Source organism: Apis laboriosa, unplaced genomic scaffold (genome assembly GCF_014066325.1).
Source record: "Apis laboriosa isolate Shangri-la unplaced genomic scaffold, ASM1406632v1 scaffold14_cov150, whole genome shotgun sequence".
Lineage (NCBI taxonomy): Eukaryota > Metazoa > Arthropoda > Insecta > Hymenoptera > Apidae > Apis > Apis laboriosa.
In genome coordinates this window covers 2254720-2278817 of record NW_025221798.1, presented here as the reverse complement: position 1 = coordinate 2278817, position 24098 = coordinate 2254720, and the positions used below count along the sequence as shown (strand labels likewise).

Here is a 24098-nt window from a genome sequence, read left to right as displayed (position 1 = left end):
TTGGTCAAACTCTATTAAAATTAGAAAAACTTTGAACCACTGCAATTCCGAAAATAGTGACTTCCGGTCAATGAATAAAAGATCGTTAGAAGCGTGGAACTTTACTCTTTAAAACGATTCTTCATTCGTCACGATACGACTTCCGGTTCTCGAGATATCATCGTGTAAAGAAAAGGTAATTTTCAATTACCTTGAATCCGAATAAATATTATTATTGAAATTAAGAAAAGTTTGAACCGCTGTAACTTCGAAAATAATAACTTTCTAACAACGAATAAAAGATCGTTAGAAGCGTGAAATCTTGCTCTTTAAAACAGTTTTTCATTCGTCACGATACATCTTCCAGTTCATGAGATATCGTCGTGTAAAGGAAACCGTAATTTTTAATCGTTTATTACATCGCTTACACCTATTCTTACCGACTTATTCCAAGCTTCAGACAAGCGGTAGAAACGATTCGTAAAAAAATATAATTATTTCGTCTTTTTTCATGATGTATATATACAAATTAATCAACGTGATTTTTATTTTTTATATATTTTATATATTCTTATATTAATAATCCGAGAGGAAGGGAAAAAATTAGAAAAAAAAAAATAATCAAACTATAAAGATTTGTGTTTGAAAAACATATTTCAATATTTACGCGAGTGTTTACTTGGACAATCGTAGCGTTGGTCATTTTTCCTTCGCGCAACTCCACCCTATATTTACAAGAGTTCGCGCTTTGTCATTGTTTCCCTCGACTCGTATTTCTCCATTCCACCAGCCTCTTTCTTTTCTTCTTTTTTTTTTTTTCCTGTTGCGAAAACCAGCAGGGAATTGGAACAATGAGCTCGTTTATAGTGACGATTTAATTTCGTTAATTAACCGGGCACTTTGCTTCCAAGCGAAAACAATTACGATATAGAAAGTTGAAAACACGATTCGTATAAAAAATTTTTAACCTCCATTTAGAAATAATAACAAAATTTTTTGTTTTTTCAAACTTGTTCGTCACAACAATAATAATAATTTTAACGTGATGCAGTATTTCTAGGAAAATATGAACGTTTCCTCGTTAAATTGGAATAACAGTGCAATTCTAACTTGTATGATTTATTCTTATATTCATTTCATTGAAAGCTAATGGAAAAATTTATGGATTTATTTTCTGATAGAAGAAAAAATAAATTTTCGTTTCTCAAAATAAAAGAATAAAGATAAAAATAAAAATAAATGGAGAATATTGTATTGTAAATTTATTTGGAATTATTCAAATTTACATAAACGATCACGAAATGTTGTAATTTCTTCCTTCATTTTTTTCACAATCGATTTGATCGTTTGAAGTATACCAATTGCACCATTTGTTTCTCTCTTAAACAAAAATAAATAATCTTCATATCGATACAAAATATATTTTATGTATATAGATTATAATTAATTCAAATGTTCACACGTAGGTCAAAAATTAATTTCAAATTATTATATTAAATAGAATTATTCGAAAATTAATATTAATTGAATGGAACAAATCAGATTATAAATGTATATGAAATATTCATACGATATAATGAAAATTTCTCAAAACAAAATTCTGAAATTTCTTACAGCACTCGAACCTAAAATTTACTCGAAATTTTGTAAAATTCGTTAAAAACTCCAATCGTGATCGCTCACTCAAAGGATGAAGCAACCTTTCTCGAGCAACTGATATTAATCGAAACGCATTAAGGGATACGATAGCACGGAAGTAAGGATCCATTGTTGCTCGACGTTACATCTCGATATCTGGTCGTCCTTGCAAATACCGAGCAAATCCATCAAGATTCTCGTCGAAAGCATTGACACGAAGAGAGAGAGAGAGAGAGAGAGAGAGAGAGAGAGAGAGAGAGAGAGAGAAATAATGGCCAAGTAAAACGAAATACGACATATTCGACAATGAGAAATAATAATAATGGAAGATGGATAAATTATTCAATAATAATTTTATTAGCAATAAAGATTCAATGTCAAATTTCTCAATATCTCTTAGTTTATAATTTTAACAAAAATTTTAAATAATCCCAACTCGAGATATTCGAGTTAAATTTTGATAAATTTCAATTTCTCTGATATTATTCTATCTTCTGCCAACTCGAGAAGTTTAAACGATAGCTTTTTACCAAATAATTACAATTTTTCGTAAAACGAATTTTATTTTAACTGGACGCTTGTCACTTGTTACTTTCAAGTATTACGAATCCTCGTGCAATAATTGTAAATGATACACTCGACCATTTCCGAACAAATCTTATAATATTTTGGATCAAAGTCTTCTAATTTCCACGAAATGAAGAATTTGATCGTATTTCGAAGAATATTCCTTAAAAAAAGAAAAAAAAGAGGGGGTGAGATTCGATTAATGAAAATTAAGATTAATGAAATAAAATTGATTTCGTTAAGAAGGGAGGAAGAAGAGTGGGAACGAAAAATAAGGAATGAAAAATAAAGAAAGGGAAGGAGAAGATGATTAAGAGCCATTACCTGTTTCCCCCTCGAAAACGTTTTTCACCAATCCGAAACCTTTCGATATTAAAGCTTAAGGTTATCAATTATTATTCCGTCTGCAGAGCGTTCGTTCATTTGTTAATCAATTTCCCCTTTCGATTAAGCGTACTGGAAATTGCGATCGAGGGTCAAGGGATTAATTCCACGGAATTCTAAAATAACGATTCCTCTCGCAGACGTTATTTTCATGCAAATGTCGAGGCGAAAGAGAGATAGAGAGAGAGGGGGGAGGGGGGAATAGGAAGTGGCCGGTCCCCGCTCGATTTTTTCTCGCTTTTCATACGCATCAAACCTTTATTCCTCCATTTTTGTTGTATTTTGTTGTATATTTTATCGAGTTAGAAAATGGGTGACCGGAATCAAAGAAACCGGGATAAAAACTTTTTTCTTCCTGTTCGGCGCGAGCGCGAAAAATTCGTTGTTTTGAAAAATTTGAAGGAAGGGGCGAGCTATTGTGATCGTTAATCAAAATAGACCGTCTCTTGTTTTTCGATCGGTATCGGTATATAATGTAAATAAATATCGTTGCCAATTTTTGTTCGTAGAAATTTTAATTGACAAATTCTACTTAATCAACACATTCACAGTTGTACATGCACGTATGCGAAATCAAAATAAAAAAAAAAAAAAAAAAAATGAAAGATAATTGTAATAAAAAAAATTGGGATGAAATTAAAAAATGGATTTCGTAATACAGATTTCTCTTGTAAATTTTAACCAACGAATCATTGATAATTTTCGAAATAATTCAATTCCAAGTTCGATGAGTTGATTATTTTTCTAGTGTCGAAACGAGTGTCTCGATTATTTTTTAGATCGATACAATGTCAATTGCCACGTTTTTTTTTTTTTTTTTTTTTTTNTTTTTTTTTTTTTTTTTTTTTTTTTTTACGAAAAATAAATTGATTCGAGCAAATAAATAACATAGATTTGTTAGATATCGTTTTCTTAATATAATTTTTACACGATTCTTTACTAATATAAAATATCATTGCAATCGATATCTTCGAGCAAAAAATGCAATGGCGGTTAATCAAAACGGGTGGGATTAACTTTGCAGGGAAGGAAGGCGTCGATTCCACCTCGATTCGTCCAATAAAAATTCCTGATCAACCAATTTCAACTATTGTTCTTCAAACTCATCCTACCCTCCCCTCCCCCTCTCCTCCCCCCTGGTTGGGACGGTTGAAACTCTTGTCCAAGTTTTTCGGCCATGGATAAGAGAAACGATTACGATTCGAACGACTGCCGCCACGGGAGGATTAAGTTTTCGTATTTTATTTCGTATCATAGATCGTTCGACGATCGAATTAAAAAAGAATCACTTTTTCCTCTTCCCCCCTTTGCCATATACAATTCCTTTTTGTGGATAATGCATTTATTTCAATTCGAGTTTCGTTTATCCCCAACTTTTAATTTTAATGAATTAAAAGTTTAAAGAATAGTGTCAATATATTTAAATATATCATAGATAATTATAATTCATATTAATGAACATAAAGGTACGTGTATTTTTAATTGCTTGGAAAAAAAAAGGAAGAGGAAAGAAATGTGAAATACCGATAATTTTGAGAAGTTTAATAATAATTCTAAAGTGGGAATAATTCAGATGTTCGATTCGAATGGCATATTCTTTATACTGAAGAATACAAGAAATAGAGAGAGAGAGAGAGAGAGAGAGAGAAGGAAAATAGTAAATGAAAGAACATTAGTGGAAAGAGCATAAATTATGTGGAAGGAAAGCGAAAAGTCTGGCTCATGAATAATTCAGTATCATTAAGAGTTCACATACGAGGGGTGAAGGATAAATAGAAAAGTTGTCCTTCGTTGAATTTCTCTTCAAGTTGGAGGCACCTTCTGGACAGGTTTGTATCCTTTTCCTCCTCGTGTAATATCCTTACCACCGTTGCATCCAATCCCACGAACGATGTTTTCATCTCTCTGCTAAGCTGTCCCTATAGTTTCATAGTTTTTTTCATAACGCTGGATAAGTTGGAAACGATATGCATAGTTTAATTTTGTATAAAATTGAATTCTATATTAGAAAGAGAAAATAAAATGGAACATTGTCTATATATCTATCATATCTTGTTTAAAATTTTCTTTCCAGCATTTTTTTTTATTTTTTAATAATTATTCAATAGAGAAATACTTCAAGTTTTACGTTTTTTAACTTTTAAGTAAAATTAAAAAGTCTTATGTATTTTTTAAGAATTTAGGGTTCCCTAGATATCGAATATAATATATTTCAAATTCTATGGATTTCTTTAACTTTTAAACAAAATTAGAAAGTCTTGTGTGTTTTTTAAGAATCTAGGGATTCCTAAATATCGAATATAAAATATTTCAAATTTCATGGATCCTTTACCTTTTAAGTAAAATTGAAAAGTTCTGTGTACTTTTTAGAAATTTAAAATCTACAATCTAAATTTACTTTATTACTTTTTATATTTTGAATTTATTTCCAGATAGAATCTCGAAAATTTTAAACTTTAAAAATATCCAAAAGTGTTCGGAATCGGATTAACCTGAATCACTGATATCAAATAACTTTAACTCAAAAGCGAAAATGGAAAAACCAGCGATACACATTTTCGAAATTCGATCACCAATATATACTTGTCAAGTGTTTATCTCGCGGGAAGCGCGTTCTCGTACACGATTCTGGAAATAACATTTTGCCACAGATAGATAGATACGTTCGGCTCCATCATCACGAGTATCAAAGTATCAAAGCAACATGGCAATCAGCGGTTCATCCTTCCTCGTTTGTTCCGCACCACAGTAATTGATTTCCTCACTGAAAATGAATTTATTTGCTCTACGCTAATTCGTAAGACGAGATTCCATTAATAACACTAATAACGATTCTCTTTTGCCAGATGATCAGAAATATTCAATTATTTTTTCGAAAAATATCGATATAAATGTCGAAGCTCCATTTATTTAAGCTTGTTATAATATTATATAAATGAATATCCGCAATAATTATAGAAATAAATCAATTGGAATAAACAAAATTATTATACGGTCGATTAAAAATAATTTTTAGAAAAAAGAAAGAGAGTTGTTAAATTTAATCCAAAATTCCTCTTGATAATTACTACTTAGGTAGATATCCAGCAAATCTGGTTAATGCAAATTTCCAAAGTTATTTCGAATTTTCACGTATTCTATTCCCCCCTTTTCCCCTCTCCCAACTAATGTTAATCCCAATTAGCCGATAGAATCCATTTTGTCTTCGCGATAAATTTCTGTGCGCGTTACAAGTGACGCCGAATATTAATCGAGAAATTCAATTTGCCAGACTCGAACGAAAACGATCGTTTAACCGAAGAACTCGGCCGATAATTCGGTTTGGTAAACGTTTCCCTACTGTTCGATATATATACGTACATATACATATATACATATATATATATCCCCCTCTTGTTTTCCACAAACCAGAGTTTCGAATCGATCTCCTAGTTACACGAAATGGTCGTGTTAAATTTTCTGGAAAATCATTCGCGTTACGCGCGATTGAGCAGAGACGAACGAATATTCAATTTTAACTCTTGTCTCTTCGTTAACGGTCTAATATGTTTGTACACTTGGGTATGCTCGAACCCATATTCCATCTCGTGGAAACGAAGGGAAAAGGGAAGATTTTTAACGAATAGGATGGATCGATACGTGGGATAGGTAGGGATCTCTTTATACAACAGGATCTTCGCGTTGTGTATATCGAATTAATTCGTATTGAAATTAATGGAAAGTGATCGAGTCGTACGTTCGAGATTATATGTGAAAATTTTCAAATTTCCTTTTATTTATTTTTTAATAAGAAGATAAATAAAATAGCTCGAGTAAATTTCAACTTGTGTAATCTTAATAATCTTCTCTGGAAATTATACGGGCGTTCATTATATAAGTCATCTTCCTTCGAGCCGTTATGTTCATGCAAATAAAGATATTATAAAGGTAATTTTACATCGTGTATTAATCCGATCTTTAAGAAATACCGTGTCAAATGTCACGTCTTTAAAAAAAAAAAATATTATCCATTTATACATATTTAATCCATCCACGTCCAATCATTTATTCGAGAGAATAATGATTCTTCTTTCTCTCTGCAAAATTTTTATCACGAACGAAATTTATTCACGTTTCACACATCGAATCGTAAAAAATCATTTCTAAACGAGATGCAATAATTTTCCAACGATTATTAAACACTGTAAAATATCGTAATTCTTCGTTCTTAATTAATCAATCGTTCCAGTTCCTCTAGAATCTTTATCAATTAACCATAGTAATTACGAGAGCGGTAAGAGAGGTAATTTCTGGCTAAATACATCGACGATGAGAGAAGAAAAATCTTTCTTCTTGCTCGAGGATTCGTATCTCAATTAACAGGGGGAACAGTTAATTTATATGCATACATGCTGAAAAAATATTTTCCACCTCAGACTCCTGATTTGTTCTCCTCTGACAACAAGCGCGTGTCGCTGATCGCGATGTTTTTATTAAAAAGAGACAATATATAACGATATAAGATGTTCAAAATAAATCTCTTAATTTTATTAAAACAGATTAAAGAATCGGTGTATGCATGCAAATGCAAATTAGATGCAGCATAATTTATTTAGTTCAGATATATATTTAACTGGTTTTTGATTTTGTTTCTTCGATATTTATTTTAAATTTTTCTCAGGTTATTTAATATTTTTATGCTTCGATGTTTAGATACTTTTTAATATACTTCAATGCATAGATAAGTTATTGCATAAGTTTATTAGTTTATCGCAGTTTATTAGAAATTGCTTCGAAATTTTCTAATATTTGACGGATCCCTCTCTCCTTGTAATTGTGGTTTAAGATGGTTTAAGATGTTCAGAGTGCAAGATCAGGTGTTTCGATTGATTTAAAGCGCAGTCATCGAGTTGGTCGGTATAAGAGTCGATACGTGACTAACTAATTGCCGGATGTTTGAAGATCGGTGAATTGCTGAGTCTGGATTGCCATGATCCATTAGGTATCGAAAAGTTTTCGAGCTTGAAAATTAAAGTAATTATATCTGTTCCGATCGTTTGATCGAATCGTTTCGACAAATTTAGTAGCAATTTAACAAAGGCGTTAACAAAGCAATTAATTTAAAAAATTAAAATACTCGTGTTTCAAATATTTACCCTCTCGTTTAATCAAATTCGTTTCATTCAATTATTATCAGAGGAGTAAATGTATCGAGTAAAATTATCGATCGAGAAAGATTCTTCTAAATTTATACCAATTCTGATCAATCGATTAATCAAATCGAGCAAATTTAACAAACGAAACGTTATAAATAAAATAGAATGAAGGCATTTAAGATAATTAATTTAGAAAATTTAAATATTCCCATTTCAAATATTTAACCTCTCGTTTAATCAAATTCGTTTTAATTACCAGAGGAGTAAACGTGGAATAAAATTATCGATCGAGAAAGATTCTTCTAAATTTAGTTTTTCGCTTCACGCGACAACTATGTGGCCGTGGCTAATAATAATCTATCGTTCAAGCAGACAGGGTATGCATACCGCGTGTTGGATGCATCCGTAAGGAGTAAAATCAAGCATAAGCCAGGCATATTGCGCAAGATTGTACACGGAGGCTGCGCCAAAGGGAAAGCGATGCGTTTGCTTTTATCTGTGAAAGCAGAGTGTTATGCACGTGGACGACGTTTTCGAGGTTTGAAGAGTCGGTTAGAAAGGCTTTGCATAAAGCCTTACATTGTATATAACGTGTTGTCAAAAGTTCCTTAGGATTCGTATATATTTTTTAACAATGGAAAAATTCTGTTGTTTCTCTATTTACTTTTTTCTTTATATTCTTATATTGAGTGTCTAAGAACGAGCGATTGAATATAGCGAATATAATGGTGGTAATATGTCTTATACTATAATATATTTTAACAGTAACTTTTTTTTTTGTTCATTGAAATTTGCATCTCCTATTTATCAAATTCTATCTTAACCTAATCTAACTTTTACGAATCTTTTCTTTAATTACGCAACATCTTTAAAAGAAAAATTAATAATAATAATTCAATACGAAATAATTTAACGATTACATCCATTGTTATCATTATTTAAATTATTTAAATTATATAAAACGTAACAAGGATTGTACATAGATAGAAAAGAAATTAGTATTCATTTAGTTTGAAGGGGAGGGAGAGGCTTGTTGAAGTTAATTTAAATTCGTTTGAAAGTTTAAGTTTCGGATTCGGGTTGAAGCAGATTATTTTAATTTAATAATTTCGAGGTGCAACAGAGGGGGGGGGGAGTGGAAAGGGGAGTCGTGGCGTGGAAAGAACGGCGTTGAACCTCGGTTTCCGGTTGAAAAACTTTTACGGAAGAACTTCCCTGTTTCATTATCATTGTTTTGTGACTTAAAGTTTGTTTTTCCTGTATCATTTCGTGGCCTTGTGCCCGTTTTAAAACTGTAATTCTGTAGAAACAGGTTGCCACCTGTTTACGTTACAACTGCTATATATATATATATATATAAATCATATGAAAATAATTTATGATGTTATTTGATATAAAAAAAATTAATCTGATTATTTAGTCTTATTTAGATTATATATAGATTATTTATTTTAAAGTATTTTAATATATGTGTAGGTTTTTTTATTTTAAGTAAATTACACGGTGATATACTGTTTTTTTGTTGAAATACTCTTATATCCATTTTTCGATATAAATATTGATTAATTTTAATTCTTATTTATTGTATTTTTCTCTTTGAATTTTTTTCAGGTATTCATCATATATTCTTGATAGTATCATATTTCTTTGTTAACATCGTAATATATTTGGATCTATTTTTTTTCAATAAATTCTCAAAAAAGAAAAAAATATTATATTTTATTTAGTATAAAACATCTATTAATCCAATGAGTTTTTCAAATAAATAAAATAAAAAGATTTCTCAATTAAAATAATTAAAATATTAAAAAAAAAATAAATATAAATTAATACATCGAATTTTTGTAAATTGATAATATTTAAATTTTATCGAAAAACATTCCACCATTTCATGTTAATGTCATTTCCAAAATCGATCAATTTTATTCCCTGTATAAATTATATTTCTTATTCCCCTTGTATTCTCAATTCTATTTCATGCATTGATCAATGCATAACACGATTTACATTGATTAATATAGTGTATTTATTTCGAAAAACGATATACATTATTTATGATAATAAATTCACGAATGCGACATTCATTATCATACAAATATATTCGTCGAAATAAAACATTTTCGTTCGACTTTTAATAATATGTTTCTCCATAAATAATTACACGATTGATCAGAGAAAGTGTGCAAAATAAATTTTCTTTTCACTTTTCTGTTTCCTTGAATTATATTGTCTGAAATTTATGACGTTACAGATCCACGTCATTTTAAATTTGCTTTGCATTTTGATGAACGTCTCCAGGTGTTTTTTTTTTTTTTTTGCTCAACTTTTTTTTGTTATGTAAAATGTACTTTTCAAGAGATAGAGCTCTCTCTCTCTCTCTCTCTCGTTGGATTCCTTCAATGCTAAAGCGGAACTACCTATTTCCACGAATTCTCGGTTATTTTGACCAAATGAAATTTTTCTGATTACTTTCAGTCGAGGATCGAATCAACGTCTTCCCTTATTTGATATCATCTCGAGGATATTCTTATTCTGGATTAATAAATTGAAAAAATATTAAAAATATTTAAAAAAAAATTAAAAAAGATTAAAAAATATTTGGAACAGAATAATTAATAACATATTGGATCTATTATTCGATTTTAATTAATAATTATTATTCGTAAGACTATAGCATCTATATACTTTTCCAAATTTTTTTTTTTAGCAAAAGTATATCATTCGATTAAATTTCTTCAATAATCTTTTTTATTTTCTAAATATTTTTTTCAAAATTTCATAGTAACTACTTTTACTACATTATCCAATAAATTTTGAAGCTAATTATAAAGAAAAGATTCAAATGATCGAAAATAAATAAATTGCTTAATATTTTCAATCAAATTTATTTTTATTTTTCAATAATTGTAATTAATTCACTTTTTCCCCTCAACAAATAATTTTTTACCATCGTTCTCTCCTCTCTTTACAAAATACAAAACTTTTCTCTTTCAGAACAGAAACGTCATAGTACACTATCAACAACGAGTTCTCCCAACGTAATCGGCGATTTCAGTTAGTGCACGCACAAAAGGCATATATAGTTAAAATAAAAAAAGGGGGGGAGGGAGGAGGAGTAAAAAAGCATAGTAACGGTCCAATTAAATTAATTGGTATGTCAATTACAAGGCCTTCTCTCGTCAAAATCATCGTACTCCTGGTATTTCGTGCTACGTTGTGCATCCATTTCATTTCTTTTCTTTTTTTTTTCTTTTTTTCTTTTTTTTTTTTTTTTTTTTTTTTGTTTCTTCCCCCTTTTCTTCCATTTCTCCTTTCTCAACAGAGTCATTTGCACGTAGTTAAATTGCTGTGAAATGTCACGACGATTAAACGTTGGCCAAGGGAGTTCCTTTCAACGGGGGTTTCACGGGGGTTGCAATTCATTTTTTCTACTTCTAATTTATTCCCGGATCATTGTCGATCCTGGCAACCAGTTGGAAAAATCGTGTTTTCCTGAATTGGAGGAATTTATATTCGAGGGGGTGAGGATGTGATAAGGGAATTTGGATAAAATTTTAATTACAATAAAACTTCGGTGGAAATTATTTTTTAAAAAGTTAAAATTCAAATTGTACATTAAAATATACATTTAATTTCATAAGTTATATAATTGCAAAATTATTAATTTTTTATAAAAGAAATATTATAAAAGGGTGATTATTAAATTAAATAAATAATAATGATTATGAAGATATAATTAATATAAAAATTAAAGATAATATTTATGTATAAATAATACATGAATCTTATATTTTTATCACGTATTTCATAGATTTAAAAATGAATAAAAATCAGTTGTTATGAAAGAGAAGACAGAAGGGGGAGAAATTAATTTGAAGCATCGAATAAAATAATTTCAATCATGCAAAATTATTAATTAATGCAGGGAACGTACTTCATTTACGTTGCACGTAAACAAGTCGTTAAAATAGAAATTATTTTAAATTATAAAAAATGCAATTTTTGCCTTTATTTATTAAAATAAAGTAAAACACTTGTATAATATAAAAGGATTTAATTTATATTTACAAAATAACAATAATTTATTTTAAGCAACTTGGGATTAAGCGAAATTAAGTTCGTTGTGATTAGTGAGTTATACCACTAGGTATAATATACACAGGGATTGCTTTGTTAGAAGATAAGAGTGTAATCTTGGAATGACCAATTCTAATGCGTGAAATAGCTACTTAATCTTTGCTGGATAACGTAGTGGCTTTAATGTAATCTTGAGGCAGAGATCAGACGATATTTTCTCTCTGTATATGTACTTTTTTAAATATCTTTTATCCAGTAATTAATCGAAATGAGAATTACAAAAAGTGAATTAAAAAAAATATATATCCAAGTTGATGCAGAGATATTTTCTCTGCACGTGTGTTTTTTAAATACTTTATATCCAGTAATTATTTTATCTCATAAATAGAAAGAATGAATGTTTTTTACAAATTAAAAAAATTTCTCTTTGAAATATTAAAATATGTAAATATATGTATTGGATAGATATTTTTTTGCACATCAAGTATACATCTTTCTATATTCAAATTTTCCATAAATGCATAAACATCAATCTACTTACAAGTTTCTTTATTTCAACTTTAAAAGTTAGGTTATGTTTGTTCTTCTTTTTATTACTCTTATCATCATTTCATCACGTGCAATCACTGATATCTTTCACATTTACACGTTTTATATTCTTATTATATTTTAAAAGTTAGGTTATGTTTTTCAGTTGTTTAATCTCACCATTTTCTCATTATTAATCTTATTATTATTTTGTTAAAAAAAAGAAAAAAAATACAATTGTCAATACATTTTATATTTATATTCTTTATAATTTTATGCCATTATAATTTTTATGCCATGTAGATACGCATTATTAAAAGGGCAAACGAGAAGATATCTAGAAAAGTTCAGAAATTCAGTTGAAATATAACCTCGAAGATGTTTGATTGTCAAGCTGCCTAGTACCACTGTATATCTCCCGTATACAATACACATCGGATCGTTTTATGGATACTTGAGCCGAGGGCCATTTTCTTAAAAGGATCGTTACAACGAGCGATCGAACGATATAAGGCTATTTCCACGAGACATCGGCATACGAAATGAAATCGTAAAATCCGAAATGGAACGATATTTTGATTTTTTTAATATTACTAAATAAAATTTTGTTTTTAGGAGAGATGAATAATCGAGTGATAAAAGATAGATATGAATTACAAGTAGAGAAAAAAATTGATTTAAAACAGAAAAAAATAATTAAATCAATCTTATATATTTTGATTATAATATATTTTGATGCTAAAATAACTTGAATTAATTATTGGATTGTTAAGTCAAAAATAAAGAAAAATTGAGGTTTTGTTTTTTTAATTATTAATATTTTTTTCGAAAATTTTTTATTCTTTATTTTTTATTTCTCATCACAATTCATATGTTATTAGATATGGCAATTGAGCAACTATTTTGAAAATTATTGCAATAAAAAATTGGAAAAGAAACGAAGTAATTAAACAAACTTAAATTATAATAATTTGTCATGCTTTAATATTGTAAAGATAAAAATTTTCTTTTCTAACTACAGTACACTTTATTATAAATATTTGCTAATTTCACAAGATTTTTAGCTTGTATATACCTTACCAAGCAATTTAAGAAATCTTTATTTTTTCCTTTTTCTCTCTTATTTGCTCGACTATTGTGGTCAAGAAACTGGTCTAGATATGGTCTAGACCACTATTGCCAACACACTTGATGTTCCTAGATTGTCGACCATTTAAGTACCAACTATACTCAATGCAACTTTAATTTAGCAAACTACTGTAAATATTGGTCAGATCATTAGTTTTTTTATTCAGCAAAATTCTTTGTTTCTTTGATTGTTGTTAAAATATTTATCGAAAAATTGAGATATATATATATATATATATAAATTTTAAAAATGAATTAACTTTTATTTTAATTAGAAAATTACAAGTTTACTACAAAATTCAGATACAATATTTCTGAATTAATTATTTTATTTTTAATTGTAAATGATATTTGACAATGTTTTCACTATTTTAAAAATAATGTTATTTACTCATTGAAATAATAAAAAATAAATTCAGAAATTTAAATCAATTATTTCTTTTTTATAATATACAAGATAGATTTGTTAATCCGGTATAAATGTTACAATTTATTTATCTGGATTATTCTATCAAATTTTCACGATAATGCATTTTTTTTCATATTTTATACATTACAAAACTAAATTTTTTTTATCTCATAATGAATATACTATTGTTACTACATTACTGTTTAACTGTTATAATTTTAATTTTATAATTTAAGTTAAAAAATATTTTATTTATTAAAAGTTAAAAGTTAAATTAATCGCAAGTAATTTATAATGATTTATTTACATTTTTTTTGTCCATAAAAAAATTCGATTCGCTCTTTGATTATCATGGCAAAAGTAACATATAACGATATACGAGACGAGTGCAAATTTAGCTGGTATCATTACCATGATTATCGAGTGTGCGATACGACATCGTTAATCCAAAATTGGAGCCACGGCAACGGAGACGATTTATTCGTTTGATTCGTCGTCGTGCTAACGATCGTTTTCTTAAAAATTGGAATTTTAACGCGTTATATCGTGTTTGCTGATGTAGAACAGTGTTTCTCAACTGGAAAGTGATAGAAAAAACTTAAAAGTTAAATATTACTTTCCTAAGAAAAATAAAAAGTTAGGTTAGATTAATTTTTAGAGAGAAATAAATTAAATATGATTCGATTCTGGATTCTTATAAAATACATAGTTTTATATTCGTATTATTAAATATTTTAATGTAACTTGAAAAAGAAAAAAAAAAAAACACTGGTAAAATATTTAAATTATATTTTTTCAGAACTTGATTAATTATTATATTATAGAAAAGAAAGAAAAATCTTTGAGGCATAGAACAAAAATATTTTTATAATTATGATAAGTATTTACGTTTTGGATGTGAATGAAATTTTTTCTTTATAAGAAATTTAAAAAAAAATTTAAACAAGAACGATAAATTTTTCTTTTCCTTAGTTCATTTTATTTTTTTTATTTTTCTTGACATGCAATATTGCTTTGTCAAAACGATAAAAGAGAATCTCTGAGGAATAATACAAAGTTTCGCAGTTTCCTATTTATCATAAAAAAGATATTCCAGCGAGCCATAAAATGATGAAAAAGTATTTTGTTGCCTGTTAATAGTAGTTTCAAAAGAAAGACTTTGTGAAACATATGATTCATATATGCATGATCATCTAAATTTCATTTCCTTTAAAGTATTATTTAAAATTCTCTTTCTATAAAATTTTGTATTCCAAACTTTGAATCACTTTGCTAAAAATTGAAAATCAATAGAAATTATCTTAAGATTAGGTTAAAATTAATTTTAATGTCTTAATTTCAATTAATTTTATTAACTTTTACAGGATAGCCTCTGAATTACAAATAAAGGAAAGAATTTTAATAAAATTATTGTAAAAAAATCAACGACTTGAAAAACATTTCTCCAAATACAATTTTCTATAATTAAAAAGGATAATTTATCATCTTCATTTTTTACTATTTTCCACTAAATGAACGATCGAACACGAAAACAAACAAAAATACAAAAAAATAGTAAAGTTTTCGAATCCATTAAACACAATCCATTAATTCTCGAATTTTCAAATTTTCCTCTATTCCCTCCAATATTTTCGTTTGGTAAAAAAAGAAAAAAAAACAAACAAAACAAAATAAAAATGAAATTAAAAAGAAACTAAAAGGACGAAAGCGTTGCCACGAAACGATTCAATTTCGTGAAAAATTTATTTCGTTAGAAAAATGAATTGTTCATGGTGAACGATATCTGTGCACGCGTGACAAAAGAAGAGGCAGCAAACGAATCGTTCTTTGCACGATGAATTTCGTGAATCGTGATTGAAGGAACGAGCCGAACGAAGAGAATTTCCGGCCACAATACACAATACAATAGTTGGATCTATCTACAATAGCCTTAACTCTTTCTTTTTGTATTTTTATTTTCTCTTTCTCTCTCTGTTTCTTCCTTTTTTTTCCTTTTTGGAGATCGATAGAAATAACAAAATTGTTTATTGCTTGAAATTGTTATTCAATAATTATCTCTTGAATTTTTTTTTCTTTTCTTAATATTGCTGTTATTCTTAATAACAAAAACTTAATAACAAAATATAAATCGTACAAATTTTATATAATACAATCATTGGATATATTTTATCTTTCGATCCAATTCTTTTTATTTTTCTCAATTTTTATTTTTGTTTTTTTTTTGCAAATTAATTTAAATTATTAATTATCTAAATTATCGATAAGTTTCAATAGCAAATTTATGATAAATTTATTTATTCTCAAAAGAGAAATACGAGTTCAAGGGTATGAAATAGTACACGTGCCTATGATCGAAAAGGTAAAATTCTTCACAAACATTTGAGCAATCGACGGATCAGTGCCATTCGATCCTCCGTTTCCGGTATTCTCGTCAGGCGTGTTGTCCCTTTTTCTCGTTCGTTGGATCTCGATCCGACATTTTGTTCGGTCACGTTTCACGTCCCCCCCCCCCCCCCTTCTCTTTTTCACCGTCGATAACTACGTATCCTTCCCCAACTCTGTATACGCCTCGTGTTCCTTTTTCTTCCACAATTAATACTCAAACCAACGTGCAACGTGTTTAGAAAACAGCGAGCATATTCGAAACCAAGGAGAGGAATTTTGAAGAAGTGGAAGTCGAACTTAGAATAATTAAGTGTCAAGAAATTTTAGTTATGTAAATTAAATAGATTAAATATATTCAGATGATATCATTTATCATATCGATATCAAAGTAATATTAATTTTAATATTTAATATTTAATAAGTTTTTATATTTTTAATAATCTATTTTATTAATTTAGTTTTTTTCTTTTTTTTCAGTCGAAGATGGCATTCGATTCTAATCTGTATCCTTGTTTCTCGAAAAATTTATTAGACGCAGAACCAAGAACATTAATCGGAATTTTTATATCTAGAAAAATGAGAGGATGGATGCTCGTCTATGGCGCGAAACTCTCGTACACGTAACAAAAGCTATAAGCAACCCGCCAACCACGACAGTAAACGTTCCATAAATTTTGCTTTCCTACGTTCGAACACACGATAGAATGCACTTTACAACAGCCAATACAATCTTTCCAATAAGAGACGATCAATTTTTCACCACCACATTTTATTTCTCTCCTCGTTCGAAATTTTTATTTTAAAATTTATCTATCAATTTTTGTTTTTTAAATTTATTTATCTTCTTGAAATTTTTCTTCATTTATACGTTATATTAAATATTAGGTTACTTAACTTTCCGCAGGAAGGTTCGAGATGAAATTTAATTAATACAGGATTTAAACATTTAACTATTAACAAATTAAGATAGAATGATAATAAAAGTGCTGAGATATTATTTTTTTTTTTTTTATTGACAAAGAATAAAGTAGGGAAAAGAATTTCAACTCAACATTTTCACTCTGCTTTTCCTCATTATTTATGGATATAAAAATTTTATTTTAAATACTCCTTATGAATAATTGTAAAATATAGTTAATATTTGAAGAAAAAGAATATTCTTAAGAATTCTCAATCCTCAATAAAGCACAATTCGTTATTTCGTTATAAAAAATAATAATTTTGTCCACCTGCCCAGTTTATTAATCACGATATCGTCTTCTTTCGAAAAATTGCCGCACAATTATTCAGTCTTCTGATCGTTCCAAGCTGCAAAATTACTAGCGCATCGATCAACGGGTTAAAAAGACAAGAACAAATGGAGTGCAATTGTGTCGTCGATATTTCATAACGTGATAATGCGATCTGAAATATCGTGGTGATGGTGTGAATTGAAGGTGCTTGAATGCGCATTCAGTTCCATTCGGCCGGGATAGTTTTAATTTTATTGTCACCGCGTTATTTGACGCCATGCTGTCAGTAATGGCGTCCTAAGTGCATTGTTAAGGAAAGGCACGGAGGGGTGAATGGGGAACATGAAAGGGCACGATATTCGTGTACCAAAGGGGATAATGCCAAGGTAGCGAGGGTAATGAAGGTAATTTCAGGTTGAAATTTTTCTGGAAATGTCGTGGCCTCAATATGGAACGAGTTTTGTAAAATTGTGATAAATTGGAGAAATGAAATGGAGAGGTGATATTCTTTGAAAAATAATAAAAAAAATTGGAAAAATTTTAGGACGAAAGGGGTATCTTTGCGCGTTTTGGAAGATGAATCGATTTTTTAATGCAATTTATTGCAATTTTAGTTAAAGTGAATCGGTGTTGTGAAAAAAAGAAATTGGAAAAAAATTTTGGGATAAAAATATTTTTTATTTAATTAAAATTATTTAATTCGCATGTAAATTTCAATTAATTTAAAAGATACGCTTGATTCACAGCGTGTATTTTATAATATGATTTCTGTAAAAGCAAAGTCTATAATAAAATATTCTTTTGTTGTGTGTTGAATTGTATTGTTTGAAATTGAATTAAATTAATTGAATGAAAATAAAGGTATTTATAAATTTATAAAGGATAAATTAAAATTGGCAATTGTTAATTACGTGATTGCAAAATTAAGAATTTAATGATAGAATTAAACGATAAATTAAATTTTACTTTTAGGTTTTATTAATAAATGCAACTTTCAATATATAAAATTGTATTTTGAAGCTTTGTTTCTTAATTAATAGCAATTGAAAAATTGATGAAAATTGTCACTCAAACTAAACTAAAAAACAAAGCCTCAAACGTTATTTTCTTTTTCTTCATCTCCGTCTTACTTTAACTCGAACAATCATCCATTAATTTCTCGAACATTTCCTTTCACTTTTAATTAAAAAATCAATAACAATAATCTTTTACACTCCAATTTCCCCCTTTTATTTTAACTCGAAAAAAATCAGCCTAATTTTTCCATGCCTCTGGTTCTAATTCCCCTTTTAATATCACGCATCGATAGTAACATTCGATCAATCCCTCGTTCTCTTCGCCCTTATTTTTTCCCTCCAGAGCCAGAATCGATCGCGTTCAATCGTTAACTCGGCAAAGTTTCGTCGGACGCTGACATCGTGGAACAAATCGAATCGCCGCCGATTCGAAAACTCGGAAAATTCAATTTCTATCGTCGAAAAAAAAGAAAAAGAATTTCACGCGCGCGACTTTCGGATCGACCGTCTCTTAAACCATGAAATCGAAGTGACTTTTGCGTCGTTCGAGTTGGCAACTGATTCTCGGCCAATAGATAACCTCCTCCGTGTCCGATCTCTTTTATCCAATCGTTTATCGCGAGATATAGATATTTTTCGTTCGAGATTGAAAATAAGAAATATTTCGATGATTTTTGCTAATTTCTGACATTCGACATCGTGTTTTTTACAAAATAAACAAGCGGAGAAAGATAATTTCCCATTAATAATATTGGAATCAAATTCGATGTATTGGTAAATTTTAGGTTATTCAATGGTCATTTATCAAATCAAATTATTTGATTTTTATTTGAATAATAATTTGAGAATTAATTTGAGAAATTTAAAGAATTTTTTTTTTATTAAAATTGAACTGGGTTTAAAAAACCAATACGATAATTGATATATCGTGTTATATTATAATTGAGTTATATTAAAATAAGTTGTTGTATGAACAACAATGATTAAAATAAAATTATTTTATTTTGTATGCATTTTTAAATTATTTTAATATTTGTTATTTTATTTGGTTTTAGGTATTTGTTAATGGATTTCGCTGTAAAAATGTAAACATATTCTTCATTCGAATTCTTGGAATTCTATTAGGGAAGGTCTATTCCCAGAAGCGACATTTTTCTTTTTATCCAGGTCTAAGTATATTTTTTTTTTGTTTTTACATTTTTAAAATAAATCTACTTATAAAATCTCTTTCTCTTCTCAAAATGTATGTTTCCTCAAACCTCTTATATCATCTTTTCCCTCTTTCCATTAAAACTTTTCATATATTAAGCTAACCACGTGCTATCTTTCTTGTTCATCAACTTCTATCAAATTATCACCGTTCCCATTCAACATTTCCTAACCTCACTTAATTTTCACAGGTATATTCTTGAACCGACGACACGAGCGTGCTCGTTCGAGCGATCACCGCACCACCTACACATCCATCTCCCCAAGGAAAGAAGCATCGACCGCTATTCGGTCCCCAGTACTTAATTATTCTTGCAAGTGGCACCGGTGTCTTAATTATCACGCGCTTTCAGCCCTTTTAAGGGATACCTTTGCTAGAAGTGGCGAACCCGGCTAATTGCATTGCCAAAGAGTACTAAAAGTGGCGTGACAGCGTTTCTTAATTGAAACTACAACCTTCAGAACCACAAGTTCTTTGTCAGATAATCTTATAAGCAAATATTTTTCCAAATTTCCTTTCGTATCGATTCAATATTTCAATATTTTTCCAATTCTTTGATCATGTAGCTTTGATGATTAAGTTAGGTTAGATTAAGTTAAATTTGTTAGGTATGTATAGATAGTGTATTTTTCCTGATAGCAAATGATCATATGGTAAAGAAGCTTTAGATATTGCTGAAAATCTTACAAAATCAAAAAATAGATATTTTTTTTTTTTACAAAAAAAGTATTCAAGTTTTATTCTATAATGTGAATAAAATCCTAAGCATTTTCTTTTATTTCATAATTAGCAAAGAATTAGTTTAATTAGTTTAATTATGTTCAGAATAGAAATTTTGTACAAATTATATTCGTGAAAATCTTACAAGTTCATATCAATTTTACTAATAATAGCAATAATTATAATAATCGGTTGTACTTTTTCCTAACCTAACTTAAAAACAACAATCGTAACCGATTACAGCTCATACTCTCGAGTCTTCCTATTCGATACGGAGAAAAAAATAGTTTCCTTTATTGAGAGACAAAAGTATAGAATGGACGAATAGATAAGAAAGAAAACGAATGAAACGTTCTTCGAAGGTACGAATGAAAAGAGAAAAGCAATCGAATGGAAGCAAAGGAAACAGGGTTCACCGCGTGGCAATCTGTCTTCGTTCTTGCGACAGAAAAAGAAATTAAAAGAAAAAGAAGAGAATATCGAGCACCATTCAACCGAGAGGTATTCTCGCGACAGAAGAGAGGCGGGAGGCCTGTCTTTCTGTGTCGTTTCCGGTTTCATCCCCTCCTTTGAGCTCTCGTCTTTTTCGCACCACCACCAACTTTTCCACTTGCTTTTCCAAGCCATTTCGATGCTTTTACTTGTGAAAACTTAATTCCCCGCCAGATCTCTCTATGGTTGCTTTCTTCTTTGTAAACACTCCCTCTGTTTTTGTAAGGAATAAGCATCCTCGAAGAGAAGTTACTCGTCTCATTCCATCGTAACTCAACCATGTGGTTTTTATTTAACCTTTCTTTCTCTCGTATCGATAAATTTACCGATTCGAAATCCATTACGTGTGTACAATGAGAACAATATGGATTATAATCGGTCGAAATATGTACGATGATGGAATTGTATTGTTAGACCGTTGTCGAGGAAATGGAATGATGTTGGGAGGATTGATCGGTGATTGGAAGAAATTAATAGTAAAAAATTTAGATAATATAAACATTGAATTTAATGCTTTTAATAATATCATTGTAAATATTTTTTTAAAACATTTTTATTTCAAATGAATGAAATTCGTTTAGTATATTTTCAAAGTTCATGAATTAATTCTTTTGAGATTAAATTCTTTATGAAAAAATTTTAAAGATGATGTTCCTTTTTTCAGATATAAAATAATGAAAATATTATCAATTTCTGAATTTTACAATTAGATATAAAAATTGATCGGTTTAAGATTATTTTTTCTGATATATTTCATTATATAGTAATCATCCAACTGCAAAATGGCAAATGGTAAGTTTTTGTAAGATTAAGAAAACTGTTTAAAAATACCAAAAACTGTAAAATAAAGAGAATTACAAGAAGTAAGTATTCAAATGGTAAGTCTCTATAAAATTAAGAAAACTATTAATAAATATTAAAAATTTAAAAAAAAATTGTAAGAGGTAAATAACAGAAGTTTTACATTTTTTTTTTTTTTTGAATTAAGTTTATCAATTTTACGTACAAGTAAGAACTAAAAATATTTATTGTTAAAATATAACATATAGAATGATTTTTTGACATTGACATTTCTGATTGAATTAGTCATTCTTTTTTAAATAAATAACACATACTTTTAAATAAATAAATTTAGCAAATAAAATTATATTATACATATTTTCAAAATTATTATACAAAACCTATATTGTACAATTCAGAACAATTTTTTTTCCTTTTCAATTTTTACCTGCTTATTCTTTATAATTTAAGATACTAACATAAATCAATCCATTCTATTATATTAGTTTTTAGCATATGAAAAGTTTTTTTGCAACCTGAAACAAGGTAATAATAATAAATTAATATTTATTATATGGATGTATATAATTTATTTGTAATAAAAAATTAATTTTAATTGTACGATTATAAACTAACCTAAATGTAATATATTATTAACATATATAATGATACATTATTTACTTACATATGTATAACATGTGTATTTTTCAAATAAATTTATTCTTTCAAGAATATTTTTCACTTATTTTCCACTTTACGCTATTATAAACTTCCATATAAATAATTAATAAAATTATAATTCATTTATCGTACTCTTTTCTTTGATCCTATAAACATTATTTAACAAAATATATTGTATGTATAAGTTAGTATGGACGTTTAAAAAATTTTGATGATCAACGCCATCTCGCGTTTGGATCACCGAAGCTCGGACTCGTTATTAGCATAGCAGAATGTACAAGGAGGTATGCGAATTCGTGTGACGTCACAGACAAGGAACGCAACATTGTGCGAGAAGGACAGAGAGTATTTCCCGCCAATCAAAGGACGCCATATTAAAAATTCATTAATTACTCGTTTTCTAATTAAATATTCTGCACTTTTAAGCTTGAATCTTAAAGATAGAACTTCAAGCAAGTTTCCTATAACAATTTTAATGAAAAATTCTTCTTAATTAATTATTTATTAACGATTAACGCGACATATGTTCTAATATGTCAATGACGCCATATTGAAAATTCATTAATTACTCGTTTTCTAATTAAATATTCTATATTTTTAAGCTTGAATCTTGAAGCTAGAACTTCAAACAAGTTTCCTGTATCAATTTGAACCAGAAATTCTTCTTAATTAATTATTTATTAACGATTAACGCGACATATGTTATAATACGTCAATGACGCCATATTGAAAATTCATTAATTACTCGTTTTCTAATTAAATATTCTATATTTTTAAGCTTGAATCTTGAAGCTAGAACTTCAAACAAGTTTCCTGTATCAATTTGAACCAGAAATTCTTCTTAATTAATTATTTATTAACGATTAACGCGACATATGTTATAATACGTCAATGACGCCATATTGAAAATTCATTAATTACTCGTTTTCTAATTAAAAATTCTGCACTTTTAAACTTGAATCTTGAAGCTAGGACTTTAAGCAAGTTTCCTGTATCAATTTTAATCTGAAATTCCCTTTTATTAATTATTTATTAACGATTATTATACAGAAAGTCGGAGTCACAAATCTTCATATTATAAACAATTAATTTATTCATTTAAATAACCACGAAATTATAAATAAAATTTACATGTGAAGTTAAAAAAGGAACTAATTTTTCAAATGTATATAACCAAATTTAGAAAAAAAATCTCATATCAACAAAAAATTACAAAAAATGTAATGAATGGCAATGATATCGATTCGATATAACGCATTAACCATTAATAAATAATTAATGAAAAATAATTTCAGATTAAAATTGATATAGGAAACTTGCTTGAAGTTCTAGCTTCAAGATTCAAGCTTAAAAATATAGAATATTTAATTAGAAAACGAGTAATTAATGAATTTTCAATATGGCGTCATTGACGTATTAGAACATATGTCGCGTTAATCGTTAATAAATAATTAATTAAGAAGAATTTTTCATTAAAATTGTTATAGGAAACTTGCTTGAAGTTCTAGCTTCAAGATTCAAGCTTAAAAGTGCAGAATATTTAATTAGAAAACGAGTAATTAATGAATTTTCAATATGGCGTCATTGACGTATTAGAACATATGTCGCGTTAATCGTTAATAAATAATTAATTAAGGAGAATTTTTCATTAAAATTGTTATAGGAAACTTGCTTGAAGTTCTAGCTTCAAGATTCAAGCTTAAAAGTGCAGAATATTTAATTAGAAAACGAGTAATT

General features: G+C 28.4%; 1 protein-coding gene and 1 pseudogene across 1 annotated transcript in view; both read left to right on the top strand.

Annotated features, from left to right (window-relative positions):
* The window catches only part of LOC122710643, an 83665-nt gene that overhangs the window by 23879 nt on the left and 35688 nt on the right, over positions 1-24098 (top strand). The gene's annotated exons all lie outside the window — the stretch shown is intronic.
* LOC122710644 lies at positions 17740-20458 on the top strand (annotated as a pseudogene).